Source organism: Trichoplusia ni, chromosome 7 (assembly GCF_003590095.1).
Source record: "Trichoplusia ni isolate ovarian cell line Hi5 chromosome 7, tn1, whole genome shotgun sequence".
NCBI lineage: Eukaryota > Metazoa > Arthropoda > Insecta > Lepidoptera > Noctuidae > Trichoplusia > Trichoplusia ni.
This window is the reverse complement of record NC_039484.1, coordinates 5,064,027-5,078,915: the sequence shown is the minus strand read 5'-3', so window position 1 is coordinate 5,078,915 and position 14,889 is coordinate 5,064,027. Positions and strand designations below refer to the sequence as shown.

Here is a 14,889-nt window from a genome sequence, read left to right as displayed (position 1 = left end):
ACGACATCTTGTGTTCATAATAGGGTGATTGCAATGTAAATGTGTTTTTTATGATTTCAACTGTCGCCTCGGCTATTAGCTAATCCTTGTTCCGGAGCTAGACGGTGAATAATCCACATTTAATTATATTCGTCCCCCCGAGCGCTCGAAGTTTAAGGGCAAACATTGAACATTTTTAATCAGCCACAGGGCTGTAGCTCGGCCCAATCAAGCCAGTTTTATAGTTGTGTTTGAGCTGAACGTTCTACTAAATTAAATTTCGTTTATCGCTGTATAAGGAATTTGAATCGTTACAAGCAATTACTTTGTGACAGTGTTTCTTATCGATCGATTCCAAATGTTGTTAGATTCGACCCCAAATGTAAGTATGGAACTAACATATAGCAATTCTTGCCGGTTTTTCTAAAAAGGAATAGAAGAAGAGGAGGAGAGAATTTGTTAGATCGCACCTAGATTCCTAGAGTCACCTATAGTCATAAATTTTGTAACAGATGAATCTTCTTTAGGCATTCTCGTAATAAAGGTTTAGAAATTTAATTATAAACACATTTTATCTTATATATCTCTTTGTAAACAACATCATCCCGTAAACAGTTTTCGAATTTTCAAATCATATAAACGTATCATGGTAAAGATTTAATTATTCATCCAATTTGGGAAGATAATAGCCTTATTGTTATCCACAATGGAATGTAGCGAAATGAGGTCGCGCAGTTTCCATACATTTCGCCTATTGTTCGTAAACACCGGATTCAGAACGTTCTGGAATGTTTTATCACAAATTTTCGTATTTTTGACGACTAACGAAACATTTGGACGATATCTATACAATGGATCCCTAATTTATGGGTGAAGTAAATGTGGAGACCTATTGTTTGGTTCGCAGTGAAAGTTTATTGTAAACTGTTTAACTTTGGGACTACATCTTCGGTTGCCCCTCGACGCTTGTAGCACGGGAATAGGAAAAGTAGTTTATACCTACTTATCTAGTTTGAACAGACTTTTTCTAACAACGTTCCTCGACATTTTTTGTACTTTCATTTTCGTCTTAGTGCGAACATGTTTGCTTTCTTCATTATTTTTATGAACTCCATCATCAACACTGCAAAAAAGGCCGATATTTCTATGGTATTTGAATGTATTTATTTTACATATTAGCATCAGAGTTTAGTTGACAACAAAGTTGAGTCAACTTTAGACAAGCAAACACTCCAAAAATGTTATAATAAGTTCAAACCCTAAGCCAATTCAGCCCAAACTTACTAAGAACAACAAGCAACTGAAAAACCACCAAATACCCAAACCAGACTTATAAAGGTCCACTATGACGTTTTTTGCGTCGAACTATCGGCCACAATTCACTCAAGTAAGATCATCTTCAATCAAGCCAAAGATAAAAGCTATTGGTTGCAAGAATGGCTCGTAAATGACCAGAGGATATCGACCATTCGAGCTATGGGACTCAAATGGTCGCCATCAACTTGTCATAAATGTTTACCGCCCACACGATCCACTTTATTGGCTACTAACGTTTTATATCTTCCTTCATCAAATGACTCGTTATTTCACAAGTGCTCTGTTTAAAATACTTTCATTGTGATTGATCGGGTTTTATACTGGCTTTTTAGTTCAGCCCTCTTATGTTTGGAAATGACATTTCGTTTAGTCACGTGATGTCGACCTGTCATGTTAGTTATTGAATCGTTTTCTGTACGTTAATGAGTGTAGCGATGCCACTTGTTGGGAAAATCTTCATTTTTACTATTACATACATGTTATAATATGTTGAACCAGGAATAAGTACAAAGTTTAGGTTAAAAGTACTTTGTTTAACATGGCTGTCTGTCTGTAGCCGGGCAGTATCTCATGAAACGTGATAGCTATTAAAATTCGCTAGCCGTCAAGGTTTTAATTTCAGACTATTTTTTTTCTAATGTCTATAAGAACGGAAACAATGAGTGTTACAACTCCGACTCGCGCTTGATCGGTTTTTGAGAAATACATTAATGGTTTTCATTACTATTTACTCTGCAGATAATCTCAATGAAAACCTTTAATTTTTTTTTCAAATCCTAACATTCTTATAATCCCCTTAAAACCTTTTTCAAATTTAAAGCAAAAATAGATCTACACGGTTTTAAATGAATGAAAAACGAGTCAGGAATATCTTTCATGAAAGAGAAAAGATAAAAACGAACTACGGATGATGATAAGCCGTTGAGTGCTAATGCAATTAAACTTGGTAAGCGAATATACGTGCCTTCATTAATTAGTTCAGCTTTAGATGTTAGAAGCCTTAAGTGGAGTATGCAGAACAAATAAGTATATTTCATTTAGCGGCTGGTGAATCTTGCTCATGAAGATATGATATTTGTTTCTATTTAAGATTTACTTGTTTACCGTTTGAGGTTTTAATTTGGCTGATATAATTCCTAGAAATACGAAAACCAAGAAGTATTATTTAAAAGCGGTTTACTCGCGCAGATACGTATTTGGATCGACTAAATTGTTTCGGATCCAGCCGGACTTCTAAATCACGAGCTAATATTAAGGGGAAACTACCAATTCTTATAAAAAATATATCTAAGATAAATAATCGAAGAAAGTGTCACGTTAAAATACGTATACTCGTATAAGTCGAACGAAACTATTTTCTTTTGCAGTCTGATATTAAATTCGAGCTTCTAAAAACATTACCAAAAAGACAACTCGACATAACACAACAACAAAAGCTACAAAAATCCCTTACCTAATAACTCAAGAATTCCAGAACCTTCCAAAGTAAATAAAGGTTATTTTACGTTGAAATCAAGCAGTAAGGTCTGTCTGAACAACAGTCCGCGTTGATTACACCAACACTGATTTATGTGTGCGTGTAGACTGAATAATTCACGCTATAAGGGGCCCTGCTATCAATGTATATATTTTTCTCTTTACTTCTAATTTGGGCAAACAAGGCAAATACAGTGGGTTTATCTGAGAGATAATATAATGTGTTTTCGGTCCGGTTGCAAAATGTTTTTTCGTGTTAACATGAATTATTTAGTTATTAAATTCGAAAGTAAATCAGTACGGATAATGAATGATTGAAATAGATGTCTTGTTGAGATGCTCAACAAATGTAGAAAATAAGCTTCTAAAATAACAAGGAAAGCAATCTTTTAAGTGTCAACATGGAAAAAATAAAAGGAAAACACGGTTCCGTACAAATAAAAGAAAGAAAATTGGTCACCCGTTAATTTTTTTACTGAACCCACCGGACTTTGCCTCTATTTTTCGTTTTTATAACGGCAATAGAAATACATCCTCTGACATATGGATAGACAGCGGTGAAACATAAAGTTCAGTTTTTACCCTTTTGGTACCACACTCTAAAAACGTCGGTCCAAATTCAAAACTCCAACATAATTTCTTTTCTCGAAAAGTCTTTGAAGCAGTCAAGAAGGTAAGTTTATATTTAAATAACCCGAAGGTAATATGAAACAGTAAGCAACAACAGTCACAGTTATAACACCACAAGTTAACGTAATTAAACTTGCCCCGACTGTCCCCTTCGTAAAAACTTCCAAACTGTTGAAGTTTCCCCTAAAATACTACCCAAAAGACAATGTTAACGAACTTTGACATTATACGGAATGGTATTTGGATGTAGTGTTGGTAAAAATAGGAATGGTTGGGAAAGTAACTTAAGTTTTATCTATATACTAATATATAAAGCTGAAGAGTTTGTTTGTTTGTTTGAACGCGCTAATCTCAGAAACTACTGATCCAAATCGAAAAATTCTTTTTGTGTTGAATAGACCATTCATCGAGGAAGGCTTTAGGCTATAAACCATCACGCTGCGACTAATAGGAGCGAAGATACAATGGGAAATGTGAAAAAAATAGGGCAGGTATAAATCCTTACTTACCAACTTATATCTTCTACACACGGGGACGAAGTCGCGGGCAATAATTATGATTAGGAGCTCGTGAATAAGCTATAACCACATAAATTAATCGATCACAGGTTAAGCTACGATTGACGCGATTGGTCCGTAGATGGGTCCATCTTTGTCACAACGAGTTCCTCCGTGTTTCGGAAGGATCATTAAATAGGGATGACGATATTATTATTTTTTGCAGTGTCCGTCTTGTAGTTTTTGTATAATAATGGATACGTATTTTTTAATTTGTCCTGCAAACATAAATTGACCAAATTACAGTGAATGAAACTTACGCGTGACGTCACGATTGTGTATAAATTTTACCATATCGTTACGTCACAAGCTAAACTTTAAAACAGTTTTCGTCTTTGTCAATTCTAGTTTTTCTGAAAAAGGAAAAAATACGTGTCTAATACTTTTCAATTATCTAACTGAGGGACTTATGAGATTTTTTCTTTTTATACCCAGTCGTCATCCCTATTGTCGTTACAGGTAGTCAGTAGTATATTTGTTGTTTATACTTTGAGATTTTTGTTTAAATTTGCGCCATCCAAATCATTTATATATCACATCGATACAATACGACCGTAAATTAATCGGTACGTCATCTAGTTTAACTACAAATAACACTTCTGAAAGAAAATTTCCAAATCTTTCAAAACAATCACCACCACATACAAGAACTCAAGTAGAAAACCTCATTGAAAACACCCTTTAAAAACACACCAAACCCACTCAACACTGGACTCTCATTATGAATAAGAACCCTTTCCACTGAAACCGCAAATCTGGTCCCGGTTACTCCCGATGCCCCCAAATTAAATAAAACAAAACAAACCGTACATTTTTACGACGGCGAACCGTAAACATTACTCGTCGACAGGGACTAATTGCCAGCGATATAATACTCTTGAAAGAGCCTAAATAAGCAAATGGGTTGGAGCGTCAGTCGAAGCGAGGCTAAGACTTTCATTTAAATTTGACGTCCAAGATTTTGGTTAAAGGTGATTGAAGAAGCAAGAAAATTTACTTGTTAAACATGGTACATTAAATGCTGATATTAGTCATTGGATACATGAACTGGGCTGCTTTTGTAAGACGACTAAAAAATCACGGAAGGGGTACGAATACTTATTACAATCAAGTTACGATTTAGACATTTTTGAGTTGTATACTTTAATATACTACAGCAATAAATTCAAAACAGACAGCTAGAATTAAAATTAAGATGAAATAAAACGGAATAAAAAAATAGTTGAAATCAATTATTTTACAATTAATTCACACCATAATAACCCTTTTGATCATCTGATATTTTACTATACATTTTTGGAGAAATAACAAAAAAGTGAAAGTGAAGTTAGAAGATCTTAAAAGGCGTTGTATGTTCTTTTCGTATGGTGGCTTTACATCATGGTGTCTGATTTCAAACCACCCCGCGCCTGACGCATGTGACGTGATACATACCCTTGAAAAAGTATACTTCCTAATACCCTCACGATGTTTTCCTTCACCGTTTTTAGCAAAATTTAATTTACATGCTATACCCGCGTGACATCGAAAAAAAATGGCGTTACAGAAATATATCATTCGTGAAAATTTCAACAGTCTATCTATCATGGTACATGTAAGATACAGTCTGGTATCAAACGGACGAGCATTTGTGATTAAGTTCAGTTTATACCGGCATACAGAACCCTAAGAATGATTTTGAATGGCCCTATTAGTAATTCAACATGAAAAACATCTTCATAACTATCCACGCATACATATGTTACAAATAACGAGCACTTACATCAAGTCGCAACTGCTCAATACGTTCCAAATCTAAATTACGTTTACCACTATGAATAAACATCTGGTAATAGTTAGCAACGTAATTTAATACTACAGAGACCTCTAAACGCGACAATTAATTTGCATATACCAGTTAAGTTAGCAATACTTGCTACATATATCACGCTTAGTTTGCTTTGTAATAGAAACTACTCGGCGCCAAATGATGTACAAAAGCAGTCACTTCAACAACTATTTATTATCCATGACTAGAATTATAAAGGTGAAAGTTGGTAGTAATAGTAATTTTTTAAGTATTATTTTAATAATCCATGTATTTCCTTGTAAAGTCTTCCTCTTCCTTTCTTATGCTCTATCTATCCTTCTATCATATCTACACTAATATATAAAGCTGAAGAGTTTGTTTGTTTGTTTGAACGCGCTAATCTCAGGAACTACTGGTTCAAATTGAATAAAATCTTTTTGTGTTGAATAGACCATTCATCGAGGAAGGTTTTAGGCTATAAATCGTCACGCTGCGACTAATAAAAGCGAAGATACAATGGAAAATGTGGAAAAAAACACCCTGTTTTTTCGAGATTTTATTCGAGAGATATATCGAGAATTTATTTAAGATATAAATCTTATCTTATATCTTCGACGAGTCGCGGGAAACAGCTAGTTGACTATAAATTATATAAATATAAATAAATAAATAAAGAAATGAAATGTGTCAGTAAAGAAATGAAATGTGCCAGTAAAGGTTATATTAAAGGGAATAACATCTCTTCATGATGACGTTCTTACGCCTTGCGATTCTCTAAAAAACAAACTGAAGGCAACAGGTCAATTGCAACATTGAGTAATATAAGTTACTTCCTCATTTATAATATTAAGTACTGGAACCGACAGATGCTGTCCTGCATTATATCATAAAACGAATAATTAGAATATTAAACAAATCCATCAAAATCGGTCCAGTTATTTAGGAAGAGGTTAGGGGGCATATACACGTACGATATTTAAGTCATAATAAATTCATAGCACCTCATCTCATAATTGAAATACCTGCAATTTTCCTTTTAAGTGGTAACCAGGAAGCAGTTAACGGTATAACCGTATTAGTTCGAACGCTTCTCGCCGGTCGCGGCAACATCGATGCTAATGGCTTGGTAACGAGATAAAATCAGCGATGGGAAATGAAGAGAGGGTTTACTTGAATACCCTTTTCATACTTCAAGAAAAGGTCATTTCAATTCGGAGTCTTAACAAAATGTTACAAATTATAAGTGTATCTTTCGATAGTTTTTCGTGTATGCTTGTTAGTATTTCATCAAAGAGGAAAACGGGCAATCGCGTTTCCGACTCGCGATACAGGCGTTCCGTACAAATAAGCCAAAGAAAAACGAAAAAAAATGGACTTTTAGCCAACTTTTCACCGTAAGGATCGTTACTGACCTCAATTTGCTCAATTATTAGGCTAGCTACTAGAGCAAATTAGGCTGGCTCTAGTTATGGCTCTAGAAATACGTCTGTGTAATTTTTCACTATTTAGCTATTACGGTTCACGAGTGACGTCCTGGTGAAGGCGAACAGACAGTGGAGTATTTGGAGTTTCTAGCCGGTTCTTCTCCATAAGAGTGACACTTTGGAACCGCGCATCTAGGGCCATCATCTTAACGTTTTAAAAGTGCCTGGGAAACGGCTATTTGTCCGTTTTTACTTATCTATCTGTTTCGTTCTCCTGCTTTCAGCCTCATTACAATCAGAAAGATATTTGTACAATATTTATGTATTCAAAATAGAAAACCGTAGTCTGATTAAAATTCTACCGAAATGGGATATGAACTTCACAATGTAATTATTATTTTTCTTCAAGATGCCACCCGCTGTCAGTAAAACCCAACACCGTTCCAAAGTGAAAATTCGCTTCAAAGAAAAATTGTTACAACCCTAATGGTTTTTGGCACGAAGGTTTTATATTTTATCCCTATTAATACAATATTTTGATGGCCATTTTATAAGACTCCCGTATAATTTTTATTACAACCATGGTTATCTTATTAAGGTGTAAATTATCTTCATTTTAAATTGTGTTGTTAATAATGTATTGGAAGGCTACACGTATTTCAAATAAGTTCTTTTTATATTTTAGGATGATTGATACTTAAAAGTTAAAAGACACAACGGTTAAGTCATTCATTTGCCCGTCTAGTTTACCAAACTGAGAAAAAATTACAAACTGAACTCTCTAGCCAAGTGATTTTTTTATAATCGTTAACAAAACTCTTCAGTTTCAGTCACTCTGATCTGTCATCTACACACATTATTCTATTGACGTTAACGTCATTTGGCCATTCGGTCACATGCAGCTCGTAAAAGATTCAGTTAAAATATGAGTCGGGTAAAATTTGTCCAACGGTAGAACATTCTGAGATAGTGATAATAATTTCAAGTATTTCAATGGAAGATAAAACAAAAGTCTTCCTTAATAGATTTGGAGATTATTTGCTTAAGTTTAATTTAAGTTATAAAGATAAACTTTGACGGAACTTACGTGCCGTTAAGACTAAAAAGGCCTTAATAATCTGCTCTATTTTTAGCTAGACTGTTTGAAAACTTTTAATGAAACTTTACTTCAGAAATGTCGTTTTATTTCCATGGTTTTACGTCTTAGAAATGTTTTATTTAATCCTCTTTAGCTATACCACTTATAACTCAACAATCAGTTGGATGAATACAGCAGTCTTTGGGTTTACCTGGAAGCCAAATATCACAAAATAAATGGTTTGCATAATTTTGAGAATGGAGAAAAAAGTACTTTTTGTCAAAAAGGGATAACATAAGATATACCTAAATAATACCATAGTACCGAAAGTACATGGAAAGGAGGATGAAATATGAACATTATGAATTAAATAAGTATACCTAACTATCATATCGCATCTTGACCATTGACTTAAACAAAACTCCGTATGGATTTTATTTAGTTTAAAAAGGTTGTATCGTCCCATGGATATGAAAGTTTTTATATAAATGTTAAGATCCTTTCCAGTCCCTGGGGCTAGATCTTATCTTTGTAAACACGAAGGAAATACGATTTTACATCTGTTGAAGATTAGATGGGTCATCTAAATAGCGTACTTGTTTGAAATAAAAGTGTACCAACAAAGTTATGTAACTTCTTATTTTAGTTGAACGGGGATTAGGATTTTATTTTAACGTTTCGGTTATGTTTTCCCATTTACTTACCTGCATGATGAGCTTTTTCACTAAACACTATAGGCAATATGGGAGCGACTACTATAACGTTGAATGAGAACATAGTGATGCTGACTATCATTTGCAAAGGAGTACGCCAGTTTTTTTTTTTCAAAAATTGAGACATCTACAGTCAACAGTCCTGTTCCAAGAACTCAAACAACTATATATGCAAAAAAATCCAGGAATACATCCGTCATCAAGAATCTATTTTTAAAACGCCTTTGACAGTTCAAAATGGTCGTCACAGATCACAAAACACAGGAACAGACTACAAAGCGACACAACCGTACGATATCAAAGTATCAATATTGTTTAACGCAGCCAACCGGCAGACGATCAAAGAGGCTTATATTAAAACCATCACTCACTGGCAACATGCCATGTGGTACAAATTAAAGGAAGGGCTCACTCGCAACACAACTGTTGGGAGACAGTCAAGCGACCGACTTACAGCTACGAGTAACACGAGAGTGTTTGTCGGCTACAAATGCTACGACGTAGGCACGATCTACGATGTGTCGTAGACAAAACGGTTTCGTTTTAGTCTTTTTTCTTATGGAATAGTTAAATTTACACACTGATGTCAGAGTTAAAACCTTGGATCTCTGACATGGCTTTACACAAAGTAGTTATAATAAAGGTGTTTTTTGCGATGTTTTTACTGATTTTTAATTATTCGTTCCAGTGTAGCATAGGAAAGGAATTTCTTCGTCTTGTGATTAATTAATAACTCGGCAGTCAAGAATAGTGAAAAAAACGGAGAAAAAATGCAGTTATTGCCTAGATATATGATCTAGGCAATAACTGCATTTTTTCTCCGACATGTCCTCCAACTTCAACGTTTGCGTTTCAGTTATACGACTGTTGCTAAACTGTGTTTCAGCTGTTTTGTTGCCGGTGTACTCTAGCCGCCCTCAAGGCTGATATTCCCTTTTCTAAATAAATGTATGTGACAAATTCTTGGCTTTGGAGTGATGAAATTCCTGTAGATTGTTAGTGTGATGGATTTCCCAGAATTTATATTTGTTTCAATAATGTTCAAAACGGGTTTCCTAACAGAGAAGGAACTCGGGAATTCAATCAATATTTAGTTTCATTTGGAGTAATATTTTTTTTTTATTCTGGCTCAACAGGAATACATTTTTTATTTTTTGTTGGCAGGCAGTAAATTGTAAAATAAAAGACTTGGGCAATATATAAAAAAATAGAGATATACAAGCAGAAAAAAGAACGAGAATTAAATACAGACAGAAACTGACATATTGGTGTAATTTGATCACTAATATTTTACAGAATAATATTTGTCTAAGGCCGGAATTTTCAATTGTCAGATAACTTTTATTCGACGAATAAGTTTCAGCGCAGTATCCTATAAAAAACTTGCTTCAATATTTTATACATCAATTTAATGTTTAATAGAATTACCTCGCGACCCACACGATGGAATAGCGTTACACTAATGAAATTATCACGTTCGATGAATCAATTAACTCGTGTGACTACGTGAAGCACCTCTAACGAACACTCGTATTCATTTATCCACTTATTTTCATAGAATCAATCAGCCTAACATATTATACAAACTGCCAAACATAGAGTACTTATACTTCACTAGGTCTTCGCCCGCGTCGAGGTCGGTTATATCGCGTTTCCAAGAGAACTCTTCAAAAATCCGGGATAAAAACTATCCTATGTTCTTTCTCAAAGTCAACTCTATCTCTGTACCAAATTTCATTAAAATCAGTTCAGTGGTTTAGACGTGAAAGCGTAACAGACAGACAGAGTTACTTTCGCATTTATAATATTAGTAGGGAAGTAGGGGTTATCGTCGTATACTGCCAAATATAGGCAGAGACTGCTGCTGAAGTTCAATTAGACAAGGCGAGTGTTTAGGTTAATAGTGTAACATTAGTACCGAATGTTGTCAAGAGATGTCGTTGTTAGATGAGCGAAGTTTTCAGAATGAAGGTTTTAACCTTTTCCCTGTCTCGTGAGTCATATGTGAACATTTTTATTGTTGAACTATTGTGTCTGTTGGCGGGACAGCGAAGTAGTTAAGACTTTCCATCGTTCAAGTAGGTCAAGAAGAATATTTTTTGTTTGTACTTTAGCAAGCACTGTGCTATTTATATTATACGCGCTTAATATTAAGTCCAGTGTTTCATAAGCCAAGTCGACCTCGTTCCTATAAATTATCGGATATCGAGGCGATACATTGTTGGCAATGATATATCAATTCTGATAGCAGACTCTCGGTGTTTCTAAATGTATTGCACTTTGTACAATATTTCTCGACTTCATCAAAGAAACACTTACGCTTCCATCGCTAAAACAATATAATAGCTTTGAATAAAACTTGATGGGCAGGGATAATGAAGCTACAAGGATTTGAAACTACACGTCCACATTGATAAAATATCCATATATCCATGAATATTACATTCATAGTTCCTGCAAAGCCACCGCAAAAATAACTGACTTTTTATACTGCATATTGCCTCATATTAGGGTCTGAACAATGGAACATTTCATTAGCGTAATCAAATGTCCCATACCTTTGACATACGACATACGACTAACGACAGATGACATTTACTTTAGTCACGGTCACGGTTAAGGTCACGTGACTTTTTTCTTATCAGTTCAATATACATAAAAGCGATTCATCAGCGTAAGAGCTCAGAGAAATGAAACTTATCATCAAGTCCTTATCCAGGGAAACATTCTTTATACAACGAGTTTTATAAAATGAAGAAAAGTTTAGGCGACATAAGTGGCCTGATGGTTTACGATCTTCGTCCGATGTTAACCGATGTCACACGATGTTCGTTAATGTCGTTTTTGTTAGACAGATAATAAATAAGGGTTATGTTACTCGTTCGCCATCGGTAAATAAATTGTTAATGTTATTTGTTTTAGTTAACTAGGTCAGGGATGGAAAAGTTTGGAATGGGATGTATTGACAAAATTATTGTTTAAAAATAACTCTGCGTCGACATTTTTGTCATATCTCAAATGTACATAGATATAATATAGAAGATAAAATAGTCACATTACTCAGTTGACACTAGACACCGCATTGAATCTCGGCGGGTTGCAGCCTTCCTAGGCAAGATACACAAAAATACCTTTGCTGCTAACTTATCTGAAGGAACAAATCAAAAATAATATATTTGTATACTTGCCGAGTATAATTACTCTAATAGCCTAACTACTTACCAGAATTCTACGTCATAATTCTTCCACATCGTCAGAAATTTTCCCTCTTTCATCTCGATTCAAAAACGGAAAATGAGAAAACAATCTACCACATTGAAAAGTATTCATTGACTGAGTCACGGACCCTGGGAGGGTGTTCCTAAGCGCGTGCTAAAAGCTTTCCTCCCACCCTAATATAATGACTTAAATGAGAAAGTGTGAACTAATTACATACCATTTTCGCTACCCCTTTTTACTCGATTATACAAGACAAAGGGGCCTAATTTTGTAGTCTAACCTTTTGATTTTCGCTTTCAAATATTTTTTGGGCAGAAAAGTTTACCGCTGAAAATTTTCCGATATTCCGAATGCATTTAAAGCACGTAATGTCGCGAACAAAAAATCCTGATCTTTTCTGCGGCTCGCAGAATTATTTTGTCCCTTTTGAACGTTATTCTATCGAGGGCTTTTTTAGATCTTTTTTCTTAGAGTTTTCTTTTCCTTTACTAACAGCTTTTTGTTACAGGATTCTAGATTAAAAAAATAATACATATTAGACAATCTAACTTCCCCAACTCATTTGACTAGATAACCCTGAATACCTACACATTTAAAGACCGATATTAAGATTATTTTTATATCCTTCAATTTCAGTTCTATTTCTATTCCTTATTTAAAGAGATGTAATACTTTAAATCGGGTTATGCCTTGTACAGTTAGCTGGTGAACGATCTAGTTAATTTCGTTTCAAACCTGTTGATGACTCGCCTTAAAGGCATGAACATTCCGATATCGACTCTTTAGCTACAGGTGGTGTTATTAGTAGACAATACATCTGAGTAAAGAAAGAACGCTTCATTTGAGGAAGTGTTTATGAAACGCTTTTATATTTAAAAGAGAAATCGGAAAGTAAGTGTCGGGCTCCCGTCATGTTTATGTACAAATAGGCTAAGAAAAACATGCTTTATAACCAAAGTTGGTCACCCATCCAATTTATAATATCAATTTAGAATCGTGCTAACTTTGTCCAAAAGCTATTGATTTATTATATTTTTTTTATTTTTAAGTTTTTAAATGAGAAAGAGTTTACTTTTCTTACAACCAATTTTTTTATTATATCCCTATATTTTCGATATGTATTAACCGTACCTAATCTACGTATTAACAATCTTATCTTTATCGCATAACGAGCGTGTGCTGGTATACCTACACAGAGATTTCTTATGAAATAATCAGCGGTCTGCTGCTGTACATGTTTTTGTTTAAGTTGTGTTTTAATATAATAAAAAAGTAAACTATTTTAGCAATAAATATACAATCTCGTTACGAAAAATAGATTTCTCAACCAAGCTCTTTCTAATTTCTCCAGAAAATTACTTCAAACAAAAAACCCACGTCAAATTACTAATCAAAAGCTCTTTTTCTTGCGCGAAGAAGGTGCGATCCCAAAAAATAATCCCACTCATTTGACATTTATTTCGTAATGGGCGTCTCATTTTTCCCAACTGGCACTAGATCATTTATAATAGCGATTTGGGTCGAGTTCGGCCCATTTTTAGGGTCTCCTCAGCTTTTTATATGACAACCCCTGGATCATCCTTTGTTTACCCAAATGGTAGGGAAATAGTTTTGTGAGATACTAGCTGTTGCCCGCGAGCCCGCCCGCTATAAATCAAAAATAATCCCACGGGAATATAAAATAAAAAGTTAAGCCTGGTTATAAACAGTTTCCCATTTAAAAAAAAAAACGACTGCAGTAAGGAACAAACACACCCAGACTCAGAACAAACAATCCTGGATCACACAAAAGCTTGTCCTACTAAACATTTGTGTACTGTGTAAGTTTTGTCTTAATCCGTTCAGTGGTTGCGTGGAAAAGGAACAGCTATTGCTCTTATCATAACGACCAATAACCGTTTGCACTTTGTCTCTACTTTTCACATATATTTTACCAACAATTGAAGGATCTAAAATCCTTTTTTCGAGGTTAAGGTTATGTTTACGTTATAATTAGCGTTCATTATCAAATTACGGTGAAACGGTAATTACGTTTTCGTGATTGCTTCATCCTTCGAAGAAAGACTTCATGGAAAGATAATATTAAACTTGAAAGTATTTCCTGCTTGTAACGATCGCGTTTTATCTAATCTTCGTTTAATCCAAAATTTGAGGGAACGTGACAAGATTTCTAATTAACTTTATAATAATAAGCTAATGGAATAAATAATTGTATAATGAATGGAAGATTTTTGTTCCTCTACTGCTAAAAGATGGTAAATTTTAGTTCAGATTTTTGAATCCGGAGTTCTGTTAATCCGGAGTGACAACAAAAATAACAAAAATACAATAACATGCAAAACTTTTGCCAAGCTTTTTAGTAACTAAAGCATATAGAACTATAACATTCCTTTATCCCGTTCATATTTCTTATTATATATCCTCATGATGAGAAGTTTTCTCTCTTTGTGTTAGGGTCTAAAACAAAAATGAGAAACTAGTTTTTGCCAGTGTCTCCGCCAGCTAGGAATCGAAAAAGATCTCACATAAACGTCAAATCTGAATTAAAAGTAACCTACATATGTGTTAATTTAGGTTATAAACCATTTATGTAAAAAAAAAAATATCCAAATCCGTGCAGTGTTTTTTGCGTGACAGAGTAACAATCATCTATACTTACAAACTTTTACGTTAATATTATAAGTAGGAAATTGTAATGCATTCTAGG

The 14,889-nt window shown here is 34.3% G+C and overlaps 1 protein-coding gene across 1 annotated transcript in view; it reads left to right on the top strand.

Moving 5' to 3' along the window:
• The window catches only part of LOC113495528 (pikachurin-like), a 160,015-nt gene that overhangs the window by 96,429 nt on the left and 48,697 nt on the right, over positions 1-14,889 (top strand). The window lies entirely within an intron of this gene.